The 22,461-nt window shown below is 36.3% G+C and overlaps 1 non-coding gene across 1 annotated transcript; it reads right to left on the reverse strand.

The window, feature by feature from the left end:
* Positions 1–21,189: 21,189 nt before the first annotated feature.
* On the reverse strand, positions 21,190–21,293 carry LOC121034253 (U6 spliceosomal RNA). The gene has a single exon (XR_005792336.1). It is a non-coding gene; the product is annotated as a U6 spliceosomal RNA (small nuclear RNA).
* Positions 21,294–22,461: the final 1,168 nt, after the last annotated feature.

Below are 22,461 nucleotides of genomic sequence, written 5' to 3' on the forward strand. Positions count from 1 at the left end.
AGATTTCTCATCTTCATAAATGGGACAGAATAAATTTCAGTTGTTTTAAGCTACCTAGGTTGTACTTTTTCACAGCCCTAGGAAACTAATATGGACATTAAAACTGTAAAAAACAAAAAACAAAAAAAGCAAGGAATTTATTATCTCAAAAGGAAGGATAGTGTTTATCCATAGAGTCTCTAGAGGTCAGGGACAAGGCTGTAATGGGAATGGTACTGACACACCTTTTCTACCAAGCCACCATCAACATTGCTCTTTCTGCATAAGGTGTGTTAATAGACGATGATATATGTGAATGTAGACATCCTTTTCTTTATTTTGCTTAAGATTCTTAGACTTCCTATATCTGCAGCAGGTGTCTCTCATCAGTTCTGAACCATTCTCAGCCATTATCTCTTCTTGTATTGCCTCTCCCTCCTCTTTATCCTCTCCTTCAGGAATTCTGACTGGGTACATGAAAGACCACATGACAGCCTCAGAATAATTTCTATTTTCTACATCATTATCTTTCTGTGATGCATTCTGTGGAATATCTTCATATTTTTTGCATTGTGCAACCATTATAGTAATGAATTGTCAGAACAAGTATCATCAATGGATGCTAAATCTACAGGGGAAAGTTTGAGGACCAGCAGGATATTTGCATGATCTCAAAGGGTATCCCCCAAGACTGTTCATTAGTTACAAGGAGGAAAGCCATAACTGTATGGTGGAAAAACTAGAAAACACTTTGCATAATCAAAATTAAACTCCCCAATGAGGGACACAATATCACCTATGGAATATTCTGGCCAGTGGTATATAACCTGAATCAAATCATGAGGAAAGAGCCAACTTTTCTCATACAGGGTTCCACAACAGAATTAGCCTTACAGAAAATGACTTGAGTAGCTGTTTTGTCAATACTCCATTCTAGATACATAGGAAAGAAAGAAATTCTACACAGTGGATACCCCAGGGCTTAATATTCTCACAAAATACAGTTAAGAAGGAATCCCCAGACAAAACCAAACTGGGCATTCTACTGTAAATAACTAGCCCATATTCTTTAAAATAGTAATGCCAAAAGCTGAGGAACTCTTACAGATTCAAGATGTGATGACTAAATCAATACATGACCCTGGACTGAATTCTGTGCTGGAGAGAAAAATGTCATAAAAAGCAATATTGGAACAACTTGACAAAATTATAAAATGGACTATAGATTAAAGTACTTTATCAATGTTAAATTTCCTGAATTTGATAACTATATTTCTTGTTGCAGTAACAGGGCATTATTGTTCATAGTAAATGTGGCCTAAAGCATTAGAGGGATAAAGTGGTACATGTATGCAATCTACTCTCAAATAATATACATATATATAATAATTACATACACATGAAATCAGCTATATTTTATAGGTAGGATATCAATCTTCAACCTCCCTGGTTATATGAGAAATGCAAATTAAAACAAGATACGTAAAAATGACAAATGACAAGTATTAGGCAAGCAGATAACAACAAATGTTGGTAAGGGGGGGAATGGTAACCCACGAGCACTACTGGCAAAAGTATAAACTAGCACACAAATTCTGGAAAGCAAACTGACAATGCTTAGCGACTCATATTCAGATCCATTAAAAAATTCAAATATATCAATAATCATAATCAATCTAAAAGGACTAAATTCTCCACTTAAAAGACAAAAACTGTCAGACTGGATGCAATGATACAAAATCTATCTAGAGAAGTCAGGTGTGAACTATCAGGAAACCCAAGCTCATAGCTCAGTTTTTGTTTTTGTTTAGTAATGGATTAAAAAAAATCAGGAATCAACTGAAATGTTCATCAACAATTGAAAAAATAAATTTTCAATAAATTAGTATCTCTAATACTTTCTAGCAATGAACGCAATTAATAGAATTACACACATTAACACGTAGGAATTACAAAAAACATTTTATGGGGAAAGCATATCATAAGAGTTCAAATAGTAATATTCCATTTATATAAAGGTCAAAAACAGGCAAAACTAAACAATATATTGAAGAAAAGTGAGGTGATGTTAAAGACAAAATCCAAGATAACTGTTAGCTCTGAAGAGAAGGAGAGGGCACAATTAGGATCACATATAGGCCAATAAGAAAAATCTCAATATATCTGAAAAGCAGACCGACAGCATATAGACTAAATTCATTTATCACAATGCAATAAAATTAGAAATTATAATGATATCCAAATACATATATATGTCTGTTTTAAAATTATAAAATCCCATTTTAATCACTTTGTATTAAAGAAGAAATCAAAGGGACAATAAAACTACTCTGATATGAACAGTAATAGTGCCATGTATTAAAATGTACAACCCCAGAACTTGTCCATGTCTTGACATAACTACATCAAACCTTTTGAATGATTTATCCAATAAATCTATACCATCAAGATTAATAATCTCAATAAGTAGAAAATTGATTTCATTATTCTTTGTTTTTAAACATTATAATGCTGCCCTCTATATTTTCTTATTGTTTTTCTTTTTTTCTTTTTGTTTTTCTATAATTTTATTTTTATTTATTTTTTATTTTTTAAGTTTATTTATTTGTTTTGAGAGAGAGAGAATGGGAGGGGCACAGAGAGAGGGAGAAAGAGAGAATCCCAAGCAGGCTCTGCACTGTCAGCACAGAGCCTGATACAGGGCTCACAAACCATGAGATCATGACCTGAGCCGAAATCAAAGTAGGACACTTAACTGACACTTTATTGCACTGTTCATTAAAATATTCTGTAAAATGGGGCACCTGAGTGGCTCAGTCGGTTAAGCGGCAGACTTTGGCTCAGGTCATGATCTCGTGGTCCACGAGTTGGAGCCCCACGTTGGGCTCTGTGCTGACAGCTCGGAGCCTGGAGCCTGCTTCAGATTCTGTGTCTCCCTCTCTCTTTGCCCCTTTCCCACTCATGTTCTGTCTCTCTCGCTCTCAAAAATAAATAAACATAAAAAAATTATAATATTCTGTAAATTTGAAATTTCTAAAAATAGAAAGCTAAAGAAAAAATACAGTATTAAATAAATTCACTAAATTAAGTGTAAATTTCTATGGCCCTATGGACATGAACTAAAATTCCTCTTAATTATAGACTAAAATACAATTTTCTGAGAATTTTAAGTAAGGCTTGGAGTAAGGAAAGTCTTCTTAATTAAATTTTACATGAATTGCAAAACCATAAAGGAAAATGTTGGTAAATGCTGAAAGTACGATTACCTCAAAATGGAAATTTTCTGTGGAATGAAAAACAACCTCATGTAAGATAAAAGACAGGTCACAAATAGCAACCAATAAAGGATATAATACTTAAAAACTTAGCAAGAAATATGCAAGATCTATTTGAGGAAAACTTGAAAACATTATTGTGGAACAGGAAGCATGAACAGATATATTGGCATAACATGTTCTTGTGTATGAGCACTAAACTTCAAAAAGCCGGTTAATACTCCCCAAATTAATCTTTATATAAAATGCAATCCCAGTAAAAAGATTAACAGATATGTTTTGAACTAAATAAGCTTCAATTCACTGGAAAAGTAAAAAAGAATTGACAGGATTTTGTTTGAAAAACAAGAGCAAGAAGACTGTCCCTACAAGATATTTAGTATTAAAAAAAGATATTTAGTATAAAAATAACAACAGTATTGTACTTGCATATGAATATACAAACAGCTCAATAGAACAGGAAAGTCCAAAAAAAAAAAAAAGAGAATAGAAAAGGAAGTCCAGAAAACGGACCAAAAAGCATAAAGTAAATTGTGATTAAAAGCATTTTAAACCAGTTAAATAAGTAGATTTAAAATGAGCAAGTGGATGGCAGGGCAGTCCTGCAGATTGTTCATCTCTTGCTGTTCTTATAGAACAGACCCAGAGACACCCCATCTTCCGGCTTCCAACCACCCTCCGACCTCTTTTCCAGTCACAACCCACAGAACCATCTCAGCCATCCTCTGCCTCTGGGACCAGCCAACACCGTTTTCTGACTTTAGCTCTTTATTTAAACCTATCAACCGTGAACTCCCAGATTTGTGAGAATTATTCCACCCGGATGGAAGCCACTGCCAAGTGCTTCGTCCAGGGGCATCTGCGGGCCTCTTACACCTACCTCTCTCTGGCTTCTATTTCCACCCACCGCGTGGCTCTGAAGGCGTGGGCCACTTCTGTTAAGGAGACCTGCAAGGCTACCCAGAGTCCACTGAAGATGCAAAACCAGAGCAGCGGCCGCGCTCCCTTGCAGTCAGAAGCCGACTCAAGGTAAGTGGGATAAAACCCCGGATGCCACGGAAACCGCCTCCAACCTGGAGAAGAACCAAAGCCAGGCCCTTTTATATCTGCGCGCCCTGGGTTCTGCCTGCGCAGACTCACTGACTTCCCGGAAAACTACTTCCTGGATGAGCAGGTGAAACTCACGAAGAAGAGGGGCGACCACCTGAGTAAGTAACCGCTTCAGGCTGGCTGGCCCTGAGGCTGGGCTGGGCTGGGCTGGATGAATATCTCGGGAAGGCTCACCCTCAAGCAAGACTGGAAGCCTCCAGAGCCCAGCCGCCTTTGAGGGGCCCCTCTGGCATCCCCCTGGCGTCAGGGCTTCTGCCTTCACCTCTCCCTGAAGCCACTGGGCAGCCTTCTAACCCCTCACCCAAGCCCTGGACCAAATGGAAACAAGAAAGCTTGTTGCAGAATTAATTAATTAATACGACCAAGCGTGTCACTTGAGCACCTATGAAGTGAGGGAGGGAGGAACTAGCAGCAGTTGGGGAAGGAAGGAAGTTTTAGTTCATTCCTCACATCTTCAAAATGGACTCCAGAGAATCCAAGATTTAAATGTAGACATGTAAGCCATAAAGAACTGTAAGAAACCATAGGAAATATTTTTCCATAATTGCACGGTAAGGAAGAGTTTTTGGAGGTGGGGGTAGGGGGATGGGCTTTTACATTTTAGAAGCCGTCTAAGAAAAATCAATGATTTGACCCTGTGAAAATTTTTAAATTTCTTTGTGGGAAAAAAGAGCACAAGAAAAAAAAAATGACAAACAGGAAATACTTATTTGTAACTCATATCAATGGAAAGGGATAAATTCCAAAACATATATTTAGGTTTTATAAATTAGCAAGAAAAGCAACAAAAACACAATAGAAAAATGTAAAAGATATCAGTAGTTTATAAAAAAATAAATACAAATGTCTCTTAAATAGGGGCACCTGGGTGGCTCAGTCAGTTAAGCATCCAACTTTGATTCAGGTCATGGTCTCAAGGTTTGTGGGTTCGAGCCCCCCATCCGGCTCTGTGCTGATAGCTCGGAGCCTGGAGTCTGCTTCAGACTCTGCGTCTCCTTCTGTCTCTGTCCCTCCCCTGCTTGCACTCTGTCTCTCTCTTCTTTCAAAAATAAACATAAAATTTTTAGAAAAACGTTTAAAAAAAACACAAATGTGTCTTAAATACATAAAAATTCTCATCAGCTCATTATGAGAGAAATGCAAATTAAAACTATGTTGTCATACTATATTTCACCTATCTGTTTGGCAATGGTTAAAAAATTAACACACTGTTGAAAACGCTTTGAGAAAAAGTCACTCTCAGACATTGCTGGAGGAATACACTATGGTACAGTCACTATGGAGGACAATTTAACATTACTGCCAAAACTACTATTGCATATCTTCTTTGATTCTAGGAATACATCCTAGAAATACAGTCCTAGATATGTAAAATGACATCTATAGAAGGTTGTTATTGCACCATTTTTTGTAATAGCAAATTATTGGAAACAACCCAAACATGTGGAATTCTGGTAGAAAAAGACTACCCACAGAGTGGATAGGCAAACCAGCTGAGTGTGTTAGAGCAGGACACTAGAGAAAAAACTTTTTTCGAAAAGATGAGAATGATCAACAGTTTCAAATACTGATGAGAAGTCAAGTAAGATGAGAATAGAAAATAGACAATTGATAGATACTGGGAAGATACATATATTTGATCATCTTTAAAAACAATATGGTAAGGACAAAATGGAATGATGAGATCAAAAATCTTTATTGGAATGGGTTAAAAAGAGAATGGGAGATGAAGTAGAAGCAAGGGGAATAGGTTGTAGCTGGAAAGTTTTGGTGTTCTCAAAAGATGGATGCTAGTATAGGAATGGAATAATCCTGTAGAGGAATAATAATTTACACTACCCTCATAGCTGCTTGGGAGAAAGAAAAAGAAAGAAGGAAAAAAGGGGGGAGGGAGACAAATGAGATTATGACAGTATTCCATTTAAACTGGAACCATGAATAGCCCCCAAAGAAGGCTGATTAATGTTAAGATCTTTCCATTATTATTGAACTTAGATTAGTTGGACATTTTTCCAGTGGTCTCTCATAATCGAAGGTTATGTTAGTGATGAATATTACTAGAACCTTGTATATGTCTGATTAGTAAGTACCATAGAAATTCTTGCCACATAAATAAACTTTATTGTCATTCAGCTCATCAGTGGTCCTTCCTCAGGGTTTCCACGGCCTCTGATTCGAAGGCCCTTCACTAGACCGGCAGAGCCTTATCTGCCACTGTTGTTATTAGCAATAAATATAAATGATGCTTTTTTTTAGTGTTTATATTTGTCCTGATCTCTCCTGATTTTGTAACTTCCTTTTTCCATTGCTGTTGTTGTTCTACTATTTGCTCCACCTAGAGTGATTATGTAGATATTCCGTTCTCATCTAACTCGTCATATATTTAACTGCTGAGAATAAGGATATTATAGCTTCAATGCCGGTGGCACACCTGCACTTCGGAAATTTATTGCGGTTTATTCAAACATGGCATCTAATGATAGGTATGGTTTAAGTGATGCTGATAACAGTAATAGCAAATTCAAATTTTATAACTCTGTAACAGTTTAAATGTTGCTCTTTTCTGTAGACTGCTCTATTTGCCTGAATTTTAATGGCATTACAATAATATTCCACATTAAATTACTTTGAGAACAAGAAACTCAAATAAATTTTAAAAGATAATACTGTTTCTTCATAGCTCATTTATGAATATATATATGAGCTTTTTTCATAGCTCATTTATGGAATGTTAACTCAACATAAGAGCTACATCATTTTCTGCCCTAGGAAGCCTTATAACCTAATGGGGTAGACAGACAATGAAACAATTACTATAAAGTGAGAGAGAAGCTCTCTTAGCAAAGTTCTGGATGCAATGAGAGCACATCATAGAGTCATCAGAGAAAGCCCGTGCAACAGGTCTTTTGTATACTAATGTCGAGGTCTCCCGTGATGTCCTCATCAGTGGAGTTACGGGTGGTCTTGCTGAAAGCCAGATGCAGAGAACAAAACTAGATAAATCCTCAAGGCTTTATCATTGTATTGCCATTTGCATCTGAATACACTCAACCAAAACTATCCCTACATGGATGTAGAGAGGTGACGGGTCACGGATCTAGTTTATTTATCCTTTATACCTGAGTATGAATGTATTTATTAGATCCTGTCCAGAAAGCACATTTTAATAAGAAGTTAAAAATAGCATCTTCAGGCCCAGGAACCCTGAAAGATACTGGCAAGTAAGAGAAAAGGGGACAAAAAGAGGAAGGCAGAAGCTATTGTAAGCAGATACTACTTATTCACCATTTGTGCTCACAGGAGCTCTGGGAAATGTCCCTCGCTGTTCCCTGTTTCCAATTGAATCTGAATTCTCTCCATTGCTTGGTTAACATGTTTCCTTTGCTTCACTTTTACTCTAGATGGCAGCAGCAGAACAAAATAGAAGAGAAAATTCTAGTTTCAGTGAAATTATTCACCTGCATCTACTGAGTAAAAAAGTCTCACAGTGTTATTTGAATTAAATCATGCCCTTTAAAATTTTTCTTCCAGTGTAGGAGTACATCAACAATGTTTCAATAATTAAAAGTCAAGGTACAGATGTTGTCACAATTGTTCAACTTGTTAGGCCACTCATAATATAATATTTATAAATAATTTTTATTATAATAATAATACCTCTGGGTGAAGACACTGCTTATATTCACAAGTTTACATTTAGAAGCTGAGATGTCAAGGTTGAATATAAAATATACTTTTAAAATTGATGGAATTTCATCCAATAAAGGGCCAGATAATCAAATTGACAATAGAAATTCTCTGGCTGAGGGATGCCTGGGTGGCTCAGTTGGTTGAGCATTGACTTCAACTCAGGTCATGATCTCATGTTTGACGAGTTCGAGCCCTGCATCAGGCTGTGTGCTGACAGCTCAGAGCCTGGAGCCTGCTTTGGATTCTGTGTCCCCCTCTCTGTCTTCCCCTCCCCCTCTCATCTTCTGTCTCTCTGTCTCAAAAATAAAATAAACATTAAGAAAATTTAAAAAAAAATTCTCTGGCTGAATATATCAGAGAAATAAAATGGTATGATTTCTTTAATAAATTTATGTTTTTAAAGTTGTTTCAAATAAACATGCACACATGAAACTGGCTTTTATATACAGTATATATTTATATATATAAATATATGTTTGCATATACAATATATATTAAAATTGCAAATAGTTTATAAATAATTGAAAATAAATGATTTCATTTTAAAATAAAATTTCCCTTCATCACTATTTAAACTGAGAGGATTTATGACCCCAGAACATGATTTGTAGATGAGATTGCAGAAACATTATAAAAATGAAGAGACACAAAGAGGATCCAGGAGACTAAAAGAAGGATGAAAGTTGTAATAATTTTCAAAAAGAGGCTTCTAAAACACATAGTCTACTGAGGTTGACATTGTATTCTCACACAATTCTAGTCTGGATTGAACAGAGATTTCCTAAAAGGTTAGGAAACACAGTAGTCCAGGTTTTATGCCTCATGGGTCAAGAGGATGCAACTCACATCTCTATATTCATAGGTGTATGTATTGATTAAGAAAATTTTCCCGCAGAGGTATTGAAATATATTGGAGAAGAGTCATTTTTTATATAGAAGTGCCATTTGGACTAGCAGTGGCCCTGTTATCATGAGTCAGAAGGGCTTCATTAAATTAAAGCCCTACGAAACTCTTTTTGTACTAGAATTATTGGCTTGATAAACCAGAATTAATTATTCAGAATCTTTAGATTACCACTGTTCAATCATTTTGTGACTAGGTTGATAGAGAAGTGGCATAGAATTATGTCAAGGACCCAGGCTTCAGAGTGAAGATTTTAGTTGGATTTTATAGCTCTGCCACTTATTTATAAGTCCTGCTGGTGTTGGGTGAATTGGAAAGTAGTCTGGCACCATGTAATTGGAATCTTTATATGTAGATCCTTTTGATCTAATGATTGCATTTAAAAAATCTTACATGAGGGAAAAAACTCATGAAGGTAGATAAAGCTAATGCATAAAGAAGTTCATCATCATGTGGTTTACAATAGTGAAAAAAACAGGAAATGATGTGCAAGAAAGGAATGGTTAAGAAAATTACAACATACACTAAGATTCAGTAATCAAATAAATATTTATCAAGTTTTTACTAATGTGCCATCTATCTTGCTAGGCACTGGAGATTCAGCAGTGAACATGAAAGATACAGAACCTGACTTTCCAATAATAACAATTTAAGGTCAAGTTTTAAAAAGGTAAGAAGAAAGTCCTTATAATACTATAATACTTAATAATGCTATAAAACCTTTGTTATACTATCTGTTACATAATTTATATATGTAGGGGCACCTAGGTGGCTCATTCAGTTCAGTGTCTGACTCTTGATCTCAGCTCAGGTCTTGAGCTCAGGGTCACATGCAGCGTGGAACCTACTTTAAAAAAAATTATGTATGTATAAATACAGAAAAAATATTGGAAGAAAATACATCAAAATGTTAATAGTTGTTATTTCCAAGTCACGGTAATACAATTATTTTTCAACAACTTTCTACATTTTCTACAGTGAGTATGTTTAAATTTTTTTTTCAATCATGCAAAAGAATTTTGTACCAAAGGTTAACCATGATAAAAAGAGAATTATATCTAATGACACTCAAAAGCCAGATCCACTTCATGGTAAGAAAAATCTCTAAGCATATAAGGACAAATTACACCGTCTTTATATAATTTCCATCACAGTGTTTTTTGTAAAATCTGCTTCTTCCTCAGCATTGGGAAGATCTGTTCTTCTGCAGAGGGATGTTGAATGTTGGCAGGACATTCCACCCAGGTGACACAAGGGGGTGCCCAGGTCCTGCTTCCAAATGCTTCCCTTTGTCTTCCAGGAAAGAAAAAAAAATTGAAACCTGACATTTGAATTGATGACCATTTAAAATGCTTTAATAGACTTATGTGTACAGTCTAACCTGAAAGATCTTTGAAGGCATGATCCTCTGTGCAAATCACCTCCACTTTCCTGCATTTACTTTATAAGAAAAAATATTGCAGGAGAAAAGAGGCCTTTTAAAGCACAATTAAGAAGAATGGAGAAAGACTAAACAGCCAAGAATAAAGAGTTGTTAAATTATGGTACATCATAAATAAATCAGGAAATAACCATTAAAAATGATATTGATGTGTAAGGACATTAAAAAGCAATTTTTTAAAAAGCAATTTATACAAGAATATGTAAAATATGATCTAATTTTTATTTTAATATATCATATGCATAATTAGACAAATCTAGAAAGATATATGCCAAAATATTAATAGTCATTATCCTTAAGAAGTGACAGGGTTTTTTACTGCATTCTCTCTGCTTGTCTACATTTTATAATTTTTGTCTATGATAAAAAAGATTTTTTTTTAAACAACAAGAATAAATGAGTTATTCCCAAATAAAAATAAATAGTGGTTCTTAAAACCTTTGCTAACTAAATATATATGTAAATCACTGCAAATTTCCCAAAGATATGGTGATAATACTGCTGTATTTTCTGAAGACAGATCCACTTCATAACTGTTGTTCTGGTGTAACTATTAATAGTGCCCTTTCAGTCTCCAAAGTTTGAATAAGTCACCCAACAGGTGTATTTTTAATTTTTGTCCAGGAAGTTAGCAAACCTTGCATCTTCTGCCCTATGTCAGAAGGCTGCTTCTAATCCAAAGGTCCTTAATTCTTTGTTCTACCAATGTGCTCAAATGCAAGGCTGGCCCATAAATTCTGAGATTCTCTGGGATACATTAGGATCAGTGTGGGCCCAGGGTACATTCCAAGACCCATTTGGATCACAATCAAGACAGAAAGTCTTTTTGAGACCCCAGCTTGACACCTTGGCTAAATGTCTTTAAGCCTAACTTTTGCACCAAGCATTATGTAAAACCAACAACTTATTGCCTTGCTGAAAATTCCTTGGATTAAAAGTAACAAACACCACTCAGATAACAAGAGTATATGGAAAATGTTCTAAATTAATCTAAGGATATCTTCTGGGACTTACAGAACCCGGTGAAGCCCCACACAGAACCAGAGCCAGAACCAGACAGTGCGGGCAGTTAACTCTTTTTCTCTTTCTCTTTCTTTTTCCCTTTCTTTTCTTTCTCTTCCTCAACCTCTTTCACTGTATGGGATTGCATGCTTTTCTTTCACTGTGCGCATTTATGTCATTCTTGCTCTGCAGAAGTGCTTATTTGGCTACTTGGTACACAAAGCCAAGTCTGCCACACTGAGTGTCCCTACATGTTCTCTCAGGTCTAGCAGGAATTAATTAGTGCCAGCACCTGTGAGTCCAAATTCCAAATTCCCAAGGGACAAACGCTGAGTTGTATATCAATGGATTAGTTTCTCTTGAATCAGGTATCTACTCTGGCTCAATTATGTCCTGGAGGAGGTAGAATAACAGTGGTAAAATGGCCCATCCAAGTGGATTAGGGATGAGGGATGTACTCTCGGTAGACACCCCCATGAGAATCTGCTAGCTTTCCTTCCTTTAAAGAAATTGGCAGGTTTCTCCTCTTCAATGGCATACTCTTACTAAACAGGATGAAAAGAAGGAGCTGTTAGTAACTCAAATCCACACACCACTGGTATTGTGATGAAACTTCCAATGACACCCTCAGCCATAGTTTTCCCCATAGCTGCTTCATATTTTCTTAATTCTATTGCCAACTTCCAAGGGAACTAGGAGCATAGTCCTTACCCACTTTCTTCCAAACTTAAGTCCTATGATGCGGAGTCATAAGGAAGGCACAAGTCACCCATCTGAAGAGCAAAATCTTTATTCTTTTGCTTTCCAACCATTTACTCATGTAACAAACATTTATTGCATTGCTACCATATGTCAGAGCCTGTGCTCAGTGCTGTGGGAAGAGATAAGACACGGCCCTTATTCACAGGCATTCACAATGTACTGAGAGAGTCAAAGAGATAAAAGAATAATTATGTTACAATGTGATATGACCTACAACAGAAATATATACAAAGTGCATTGAGCGCAAAGAGAAAGGGTCTAAATCATCCTTGGGGAAATCAAGAAAGATGACTAAAATATTATATTTTATTTGGGTGCTGAAAGAATAAGACTTTTCCTGATGGAGATGAAGGGGAAGATTCCAAGTTAAAATAACAACAGTAATAAATAGCTACCATATACTTAGCATTTACTACATATAGATACTCTGCCACATGCTGAACATGGATTATCTTGTTAAACCTCGAAACCCAGCTGGTCTGCCTGTCACTCCCCTATGCACATATATCTCAGGATCAGTCACTTAGAACACAAGATCCTCAAGAGGACAGGACTATGGGCACGTAGGGATGTTAACAAATGCCAATTGCTAACCTGAAAATATTCTATATTAGCGTGTGTGTAAGGAAACAAGCAGTCTTATACACACTGCTGATGGAAGTATGACTTCCTGAAGGACAATATGTCAACAAGCATCAAAATTCAAGCTTAGAGATTTGCCTTAAGGAAATAATTGAGAATGCAGGCAAAATTAAAACTACAAGGATGTTCATCACAGTACTATTCATAATAGCAACCTAAAATGTTCAACAATTGTTGCCATAAAAAATGTTGTAAAAGTATATTTAGTGAATGAAAAGATGTCCATGACAATTTCAAAAATCAGTACTTAAGTAGAATATATAAAATAGTCTTATTTTATTTTACCGGTGTATATATATACATGTATATGGTGTAGAAATTAAAAATACATACATATTTTTATTGATAATTTATTTGAAAGAGAGCACACACAAGCATGCGCACAAGAGTGGAGGAGGGGCAGAGGGGGAGGGAGAATCTTACACGGGCTTCATGCCCAGCTCAGAGCCCTGTGAGACACTCAGTCTCATAAAGATGAGATCATGACCTGAGCAGAAACCAAGAGTCAGATGATTAGCTGACTGAGCAACCCACACACCCCAAAAAATGCATACATATTTTAAGTGTGCATATATATGTCTGCAGGTTATGTTTCATTATACTTACATATAGTGTGTACACACACACTTATATGAAACACTAGAAAGATACATGAAAAGATGTTCAACGTCGCTCCTTATCAGGGAAATACAAATCAAAACCACACTCAGATATCACCTCACGCCAGTCAGAGTGGCCAAAATGAACAAATCAGGAGACTATAGATGCTGGAGTGGGAATGCAAATTGGTGCAGCCGCTCTGGAAAGCAGTGTGGAGGTTCCTCAGAAAATTAAAAATAGACCTACCCTATGACCCAGCAATAGCACTGCTAGGAATTTATCCAAGGGATACAGGAGTACTGATGCATAGGGGCACTTATACCCCAATGTTTATAGCAGCACTCTAAACAATAACCAAATTATGGAAAGAGCCTAAATGTCCATCAACTGATGAATGGATAAAGAAATTGTGGTTTATATACACAATGGAATACTACGTGGCAATGAGAAAGAATGAAATATGGCCTTTTGATTTTTTTTTTCAACGTTTATTTATTTATTTTTGGGACAGAGAGAGACAGAGCATGAACGGGGGAGGGGCAGAGAGAGAGGGAGACACAGAATCGGAAACAGGCTCCAGGCTCTGAGCCATCAGCCCAGAGCCCGACGCGGGGCTCGAACCCACGGACCGCGAGATCGTGACCTGGCTGAAGTCGGACGCTTAACCGACTGCGCCACCCAGGCGCCCTGAAATATGGCCTTTTGTAGCAACGTGGACGGAACTGGAGAGTGTGATGCTAAGTGAAATAAGCCAAACAGAGAAAGACAGATACCATATGGTTTCACTCTTATGTGGATCCTAAGAAACTTAACAGAAACCCATGGGGGAAGGGAAGGAAAAAAAAGAAAAAAGAGGTTAGAGTGGGAGAGAGCCAAAACATGAGAGACTGTTAAAAACTGAGAACAAACTGAGGGTTGATGGGGGGTGGGAGGGAGGGGAGGGTGGGTGATGGGTATTGAGGAGGGCACCTTTTGGGATGAGCACTGGGTGTTGTATGGAAACCAATTTGACAATAAATTTCATATATTTAAAAAAAAAAAAAGAAAGAAAGATACACCTTAGAGGTGCCTGGCTGGCTCAGTTGGTGGAACACACAACCCTTGATCTAGGGTTGTAAGTTCCAGCCCCGTGTTGGGTGTAGAGATTACTTAAAAATAAAATCTTTGAAAAAAAAGAAAGATATATATTAAAATTTATCAGTGATTTCTCTGGCCAAAAATTTGAGAGATGGATATTATTCTTTTGGTTTATTTCTCCTTTAAAATTATTCTACTATCAGTTCATATTATTTATGTAAGCAAAACCCAAATGAAAGCTTAATATGTCATTTATTGATGGTAATTAATAATTTAATTGTTTGTTTACATTTACCAAGCCAAAAACAAGATCTCAACATAAAATTATTTGATATTTATACAACAGTGGTATCTCTGAAAGTTGTTGTAAATGTGTGCCTCTTTGAACTATATTTCCATAGAGATTATTTACATATCCGTATTAGTTTAGCACTTCCCAATAATTTGAACTTTGGTAAGTCACTTAAACTCTCTGAGCTTCAGATTGATTATCCATAAAAAAATAAATAACCTCTCTTACGACTAGTTCTTGTCAAGATGGAATAAATGTACCTGTGCATACTTTATAAAACTTTATACTAATATTCTCTTTCGAGAATCTTCTAATTTTTAAGATTATCCAACATTTCTAAGTCCACAAAGACATGTGCAGTATGTTTCTTAATTATATGTTCAGTATGTTATTCAATTATATGCAATCCATGAGGCATTGCCAACCCAGCAAGACGGCGTTGTTCTCATTAATAGGTTGGGCCACTGTTCTTAGAGCTTTGGAGATCTACCATAAAAATAGGAGTTTATCTTGCCTGTTGAAAGTTTCCGAGAGGTGCACCTGGGTGGCTAAGTTGGTTAAGCATCCAACTCTTCGTTTCAGCTCAGGTCGTGATCTCACAGTTCATGGGTTCGAGTCCCACATCAGGCTCTGTGCTGACCATGCAGGGCCTGCTTGGGATTCTCTGTCTTTCTCTCCCTTTCCCTCTCTCTCCCTCTCCTCTGTTCATGCTCTCTCTCTCTCTCTCTCAAAATAAATAAATAAACTTTAAAAAACAAAAAGGTTTCTGTGAAACTGATTCAAGCTTAATACATTGAATGATCCTATTCAGCAAAATGCCAAGCCTAACAAAATAGCTAATAATAATGCTCATGCTAATTTTAACTCCCTGCTCTTTTTATAACCATATACAGAAGGATCCAAAACTAAAGAGTCATGCTTCTCCCTAGTATGGTCAACAAGTCAGTTATTTCAGTCATTAAAATTCCTTTTTCACTCTACCTCCTTATGCTCTTCATAACCTGAGAAATCAATTTACATATGCTGATCATGAGATATGATTTAACCCCCATTTCACATGTTGAGTTCTATCTCTGTCTCTTCTGGCTTCATTAGACACCTGTTTCCTGTACATTATTGGAAACCACAATGTTATGCCATTAGAGACTTTAGTTATAGAAAGTAATTTTCTTTACAATAAAATTCTTTTCTACTTTGCATGAGCAGAGTCCTTCCCTCAGGTCAGCTTTTGATGAATAACTCATAAAATCATACCGGCAATGCTGGTAAACATATTCACTTGAAGAAACCAAGGTGATCCTAATTTTGGAATCTTGAAATCTTTTGGCATCTCTGAATTTGAAAGATGATCTGGTTGATGAGCTTACAACAGTGTGTTCTAATCTTCTTTGGGTCTATGACACCATTATGAACATACTGGGACACATCTGAAGGGTGTTTCCCTTCCCCACCCTGCCTGTCATCCACCAGCCCAGGGAAATATTTTGATATACTATTTTCTACCCTAAGCACTTACCAGAATGAATAATGGAAAAGCAACTGCAAAGGGAAACTGAACTCAAGGTGTTCTTTGTCTATCAACAGTTATATCATCCAATCCTTACTTAATTATAATTTGTTGTATTGGCTTCCACTTTAGACCATCAGTTCTGGTGCTATTTACCCATTAGCTAACATAGTGCTTGTTACAAAGTAGGTGCTGAATAATAATATCTGAAATGAATGAATCCTCTCTCCCAATCCTGGTTCACATTTTCATCAACAAAATCAACCAGTCAAGAGGAGGTGGTCAAGAGGGTTGCTTTGTGACTCAATCTTAGAAAATACAGTCTACCAGTGCCGGGTAAAGTTTGATCTCTGAAATGTGAATCAATCCCCAGTATTACTTACAATAAAAACATTTCCACAATGACAAATGGGTGATATTCAAGTAAAATGTTAAAATATGTTATGCTGGGTTAATGGCAAGAAGTCCTTCACATATTTTATTTTAAAATCAATAGCTACTATCACCTTTTGTTATCAGTACCTTGCCTCTAACAATGGCTCTTTCCTCATAATAGGAACCTAGGCTTATTGAACACAAACAGGTGATGAAACTGTCTTATGCACTTTGTATAAATGAATTATTGATTTATTCTTGACAGTATTGTAAGGTAGAGATCATTATTAAGCTTATTTTATAAATTAGAAAATTTTAAAAGAAAAGAAAGCAGTAAATTAGGTAAATTGTCCAAGTTTCCAAAACATGTAACAGACTCATAATTCACATCTGCTTCTTTGAAACCGGAATTCAAGCTCTTAATCTACTAAACTCTATCACTACTGTTTAATACTCAGGATTGCCAGGTTTCTTTTAGTTTGATTCCATTATATTCAGAGAACATACCTTGTATGATTTCAATTAATCATAATTTTCTAAGTTTTGTTCTATGACCCAGAATATTGCCTATTTTAGTGAATGTTCTTACTGCATTGAAGAAAAAATATATTCTACTGTTATTGGGTAGAATTTTCTATGAATATTAATTAGATCTAGTTGGTCGATTGTGTTTTCCAGTCCTATATCTTTGTTAATTTGCTCTTTACTTGTTCTACCAATTACTGATGAAGGAGTTTTAAGACTCCCAACTATAATTTTTATTTGTCTAGTTCTATCACTTTTTTTCTTAATATATTTTGGAGCTTTGTTGCTAGGTGCATACACATTTAGGATTATTATGACTTCTTAATAAACTAACCCTTTTATCATTATGTAATGTCCATCATTATCCCCGGTTATTTTCCTTGTTCTGAACTCTACTATGTCTGATATTAATCTAGTCACTCAGCTTTCTTTTGATTAGTGTCTGTACTGTATATTTTTTCTATCCTTTTGGTTTTAATCTACTATATTGTTAAATTTAAAGTAAATTTCTTGTAGGAGCACATGGTGTTTTTTTATCCATTCTGGAAATTTCTCTTTTTTAATTAGTGTGTTTAGATCATTTACATTTACTGAAGTTATGGTCTATCATCTCAGTATTTGCATTCGGTTTCTTCTTGTATTTTGTTCCTCTGTTTCCATTTCCTACACTCTTTTAAATTATTTGAAATTTTGGTACTCCATTTTTTTAAGTTTATTTATTTATTTTGAAAGGGTGAGAGAGAGCAGGAGGGGGACAAAGTGGGGGAAGAGAGAATATCAAGAAGGCTCCACATTGGCAACACAGAGCCCAATGCAGGGCTCCAACACACAAACCATGAGATCATGACTTGAGCCGAAACCAAGAGTCAGATGCTTAAATAACTGAGCCATTCAGGAATCCCTGTACTCCATTTTAATGTACCTATTATGTTTTTAAATTATGTATCTTTGCATAATTTTTTTACTGGCTTCTCTAAGGAGTATAATATACATAGTTAAGTTTTCACAATCTACTTAAAATTAATATTTTACCACTTCAAGTGGAATGTAGAAATCCGATCAAGATATAGATCCTTTTAGTGCTCCCTCTTTTTTTTTTTTTTAATTTTTTTTCAACGTTTATTTATTTTTGAGACAGAGAGAGACACAGCATGAACGGGGGAGGGGCAGAGAGAGAGGGAGACACAGAATCGGAAACAGGCTCCAGGCTCTGAGCCATCAGCCCAGAGCCCGACGCGGGGCTCGAACTCCCAGACGGCGAGATCGTGACCTGGCTCAAGTCGGATGCTTAACCGACTGCGCCACCCAGGCGCCCCTAGTGCTCCCTCTTTATGTTGCAGTTGGCATATGTATTATAAATCTACATATATTGAAAACCTCATTAGACAATGTTACAACTTTTGCTTTTAACTGCCATATATTATTTAAAGAACTTAAGGAGAATAGTCTATTATATTTGCCCACATTTTTACCATTCCAGTTTCAGGCTCCTCTCTGGTGTTATTTCTTTTCCATCTGAAGAATTCATCCATTGTTTCTTTTAGAGCAGTTTGCTAGTGATGAATTCCTTTAGTTTTCCCATATCAACAATATCTTTATTTCACCTTTATTAACTGAAAGAAATTTTTACTGGATATAAAACTCTGGATTCTTTTCTTTTTTTAAGTTTATTTATTTATTTTGAGAGCGAGAGAGCATGAGTGGAGGATGGGCAGAGAGAGAGAGGGAGAGAGAATCACAATCTGGCTCCATGCTGTCAGCACACAGCCTGACACAGGGCTCAATCCCACGAACCATGAGATCATAACCTGAGCCAAAATCAAGAGTCCTACACAAAACCAACTGAGCCACCAAGGAGCCCCTGGCTTCATATCTTTCAGCACTTTAAAAATCTTGTGGCAATTCCCTTCCTTCTGGCTTGGCGTTTTCAATGAGAAATTCTCATTTATTCAACTCACTTTTCCTTTATATTTCATGCTTCATTTTTCTCTAGCACGTACAGGACTTTTTGTCTTCAGTTTTTAACAGCTTGAATTTCATGCACCTGGGTGTGGATTTCTCTGAATTTATCCTGTTTATGATTCACCAAGCTTCTTGAATATATACGTATATGTTTCACTAAATTTGGGGACTTTCCAGCCATTAATTACTTTTTTGTTTGGGTTGTTTTCAAGGTTTTTTTTAAGTTTATTTATTTATTTTGAGAGAGAGGGAAAGAGAGAGAGAGAGAGCAAGCATTGTGAGTGGGGGAGAGGCAGAAAGAGAAAGAGAGAGAGAGAGAGAGAGAGAGAATCCCAAGCAGGCTCCGTGCTGTCAGTGTGGAATCATGACCTGAGCCAAAATCAAGAGTCAGATGTTCAACTAACTGAGCCACCCAGGCACCCCATAAGTGTTTATTTTAATCACCGGTGCTCATCAAGACACGTGCACTCCTTAATCTCCATCACCTATTTCACTCATTCCTCCCGCCTACCTCTCTTCTGGTAACCATCAGTTTTCTATAGTTACGAATCTGTTTCTTGATTTGCCTCTCTGTCTCTCTCTCTTTTATCCCCCTTTTGCTCATTTGTTTTGTTTCTTAAATTCCACGTATAAATGAAATCTTATGGTATTTGCCTTTCTCTGACTGACTTATTTCCTTTAGCATTATGTTCTCTAGCTCCATCCATGTCATTGCAAAATGGCAAGATTTCATTCTTTCTGATGACTAATATTCCATTATATTATATATACCACCTCTTTTTTATGCATGCATCAATCGATGGACACTTGGGCTGCTTCCATATCTTCTTGGCTATTGCAAATAATGCTGCTATGAGCATAGGGGTGCATGCATTGCTTTGAATTAGTGTTTTGGCAGTTTTGGGTAAGTACCCAGTAGTGCCATTGCTGGATCATAAGGTAGTTCTATTTTTAACTTTTGAGGAACCTCCATACTGTTTTCCTCCATACTGGCTGCACCAGTTTAAATTCCCACCAACATTGCAAGAGCGTTCCTTTTTCTCCACATCCTTGCCAACACCTGTTGTTTCTTGTATTAATTTTAGCCATTCTGACAGGTGTGAAGTGATATTTCATTGCAGTTTTGATTTGCATTTCCCTGAAGAAGAGTGATGTTGAGCATCTTTTCATGTATCTGTTGGCCATCTGTCTGTCTGCTTTGGAGAAATATTTTGTTCATGTCTTCTGCCCATTTTGTAATTGGATTATTTGTTTTTTGGGTGCTGAGTTAAGTTCTTTATATGTTTTGGGTGCTAGCACTTTATTGGATATGTCATTTGAGATATCTTCTCCCATTGTGTAGATTGCCATTTAGTTTTGTTGATTGTTTCCTTCAATGAGCAGAAGCTTTTTATTTTGACGTAGTCCCAATAGTTTGTCTTTGCTTTTGTTTCTCTTGCCTCAAGGACCTATATAGAAAAAAGTTGCTATAGCAAATGTCAGAGAAATTACTGCCTGTGCTTGCTTCTAGGATTTTTAAGATTTCAGGTCTCACATTTAGGCCTTTAATACATTTTGAATGTATTTTTATGTGTGGTGTAAGAAAGTGGTCCAGTTTTCTTCTTTTGTATATTGCTGTCTATTTTTCCCAGTACCATTTGCTGAAGAGACTGTCTTTTTCCCTTTGCATATTCTTGCCTTCTTTGTCAAAGATTAATTGACCATATAATTATGGGTTTATTTCTGGATTTTCTATTGTATTCAACTGATCTATGTGTTTATTTTTGTGCCATCACCATACTGTTTTGATTACTACTTTGTAATATAACTTGAAGTCCAGAATTGTGGTGCCTCTAGCTTTGCTTTTCTTTTTCAAGATTGCTTTGGATATTCAGGGTTTTTTGTAGTTCCATGCAAATTTTAGGATTATTTGTTCTAGTTCTGTGAAAAATACTATTGGCATTTTGATAGGGATGGAATTAAATGTATATATTGCTTTGGGCAGTATAGACATTTTAATAATGTTTGTTCTTCCAATCCATGTGCATGGAATGTCTTTCCATTTCTAAAGACATGGAATACTTCATAAATTTGCATGCTATTCTTGCACAGGGCATGCTAATCTTCTCTGTATTGTCCCCCTGCTTGTGTGCTTTCTCTCTCTCTAAAAATTAATAAATAAAAAAGTAAATAAGTAAATAAATAAATAAATAAATAAATAGCTATACAGATTGTTAAGAAGCTTCTTCTAAATCTGTGATGCTGGTTTAATGTGACTGCTAAACTCACAGGCACATACCACCACTGTTCTCACAGAGAATCTTTTTTTTTTTTTTAAGTAGGCTGTACACTCAACGTGGGCCTTGAACTCATGACCCCAAGATCAAGAGTTGCATGCTCTATCAACTGAGCCAGACAGACACCCCTGTTCCCACACAGAAACCTGAGTATTTAAAGCTTGGAGCCACACATGGCTGAGCTCCAGTCACAGCAAGGCAATCAAAGGAGCCTTCTAACTTTGGGAAATTCCATGTTCTCTTTGTTCCCATCTTATTGTGGTTGTTCACAATGAGAGATAAAAGGTCAGGACTTTAGCTTTCAAAAAACCAACTTGGACAAATCAAGATAAATACAGTCCTGAACTCATTTGCATGAATGAATCCCTAGTCAATTCTTCCAGACAGAAGATGTCTTTGAGGGGAGTCTGGCATGAGCTTGAAAATATTATCATAAAATTCATGTTTGACTGCTTCTTCTTTCCCATTCATGGTTGAAGTTCAATGGGTCAGAGATAGGTAAACAGTTAATGGTTTTAGGTTACAGAAATTGAATAATAAAACTTCACATTTTGAGAAGGAAGAATGATATCAGAAGAAAATTCTCTCCCCTTTAAAGAAATAAAGGAATAAAGAAAAAATAAAGAAAAGAAATTTTAATTAGAGGAAGGGAAACCATGAAACTCATCACTTCACTTGATAGCAGCTGTTGGTTTTTGTTTTTTTTTCCAGACACTTTGTTATAAGGCTCTGTGTTGATGAGAAAGCTAAAAGATACAGAATATCACTTATGGCAAATAAAATAAATAAATAAAAATATTGAAATGAGCAAAGAAAGATAGTCAATTCTGTCTCTTCCACAAGAATACTATTGTTATCTCAGAGTTTAGGTAATATTAACTGAGACAATATATGTGAAAAGTGACTAAACTATAGAAACAGAAAGTAGAGCAATGTCTGCCAGGAGTTGGAGGTCACAGAAGGAGGTGATCTTAAGAAGCACAGGGAAGGGCAGGGGCTCCTGGGTGGCGCAGTCGGTTAAGCGTCCGACTTCAGCTCAGGT

This window comes from Herpailurus yagouaroundi, unplaced genomic scaffold (genome assembly GCF_014898765.1).
Source record: "Herpailurus yagouaroundi ecotype Mexico unplaced genomic scaffold, PumYag 159, whole genome shotgun sequence".
NCBI classification, from domain to species: Eukaryota; Metazoa; Chordata; class Mammalia; order Carnivora; family Felidae; genus Herpailurus; species Herpailurus yagouaroundi.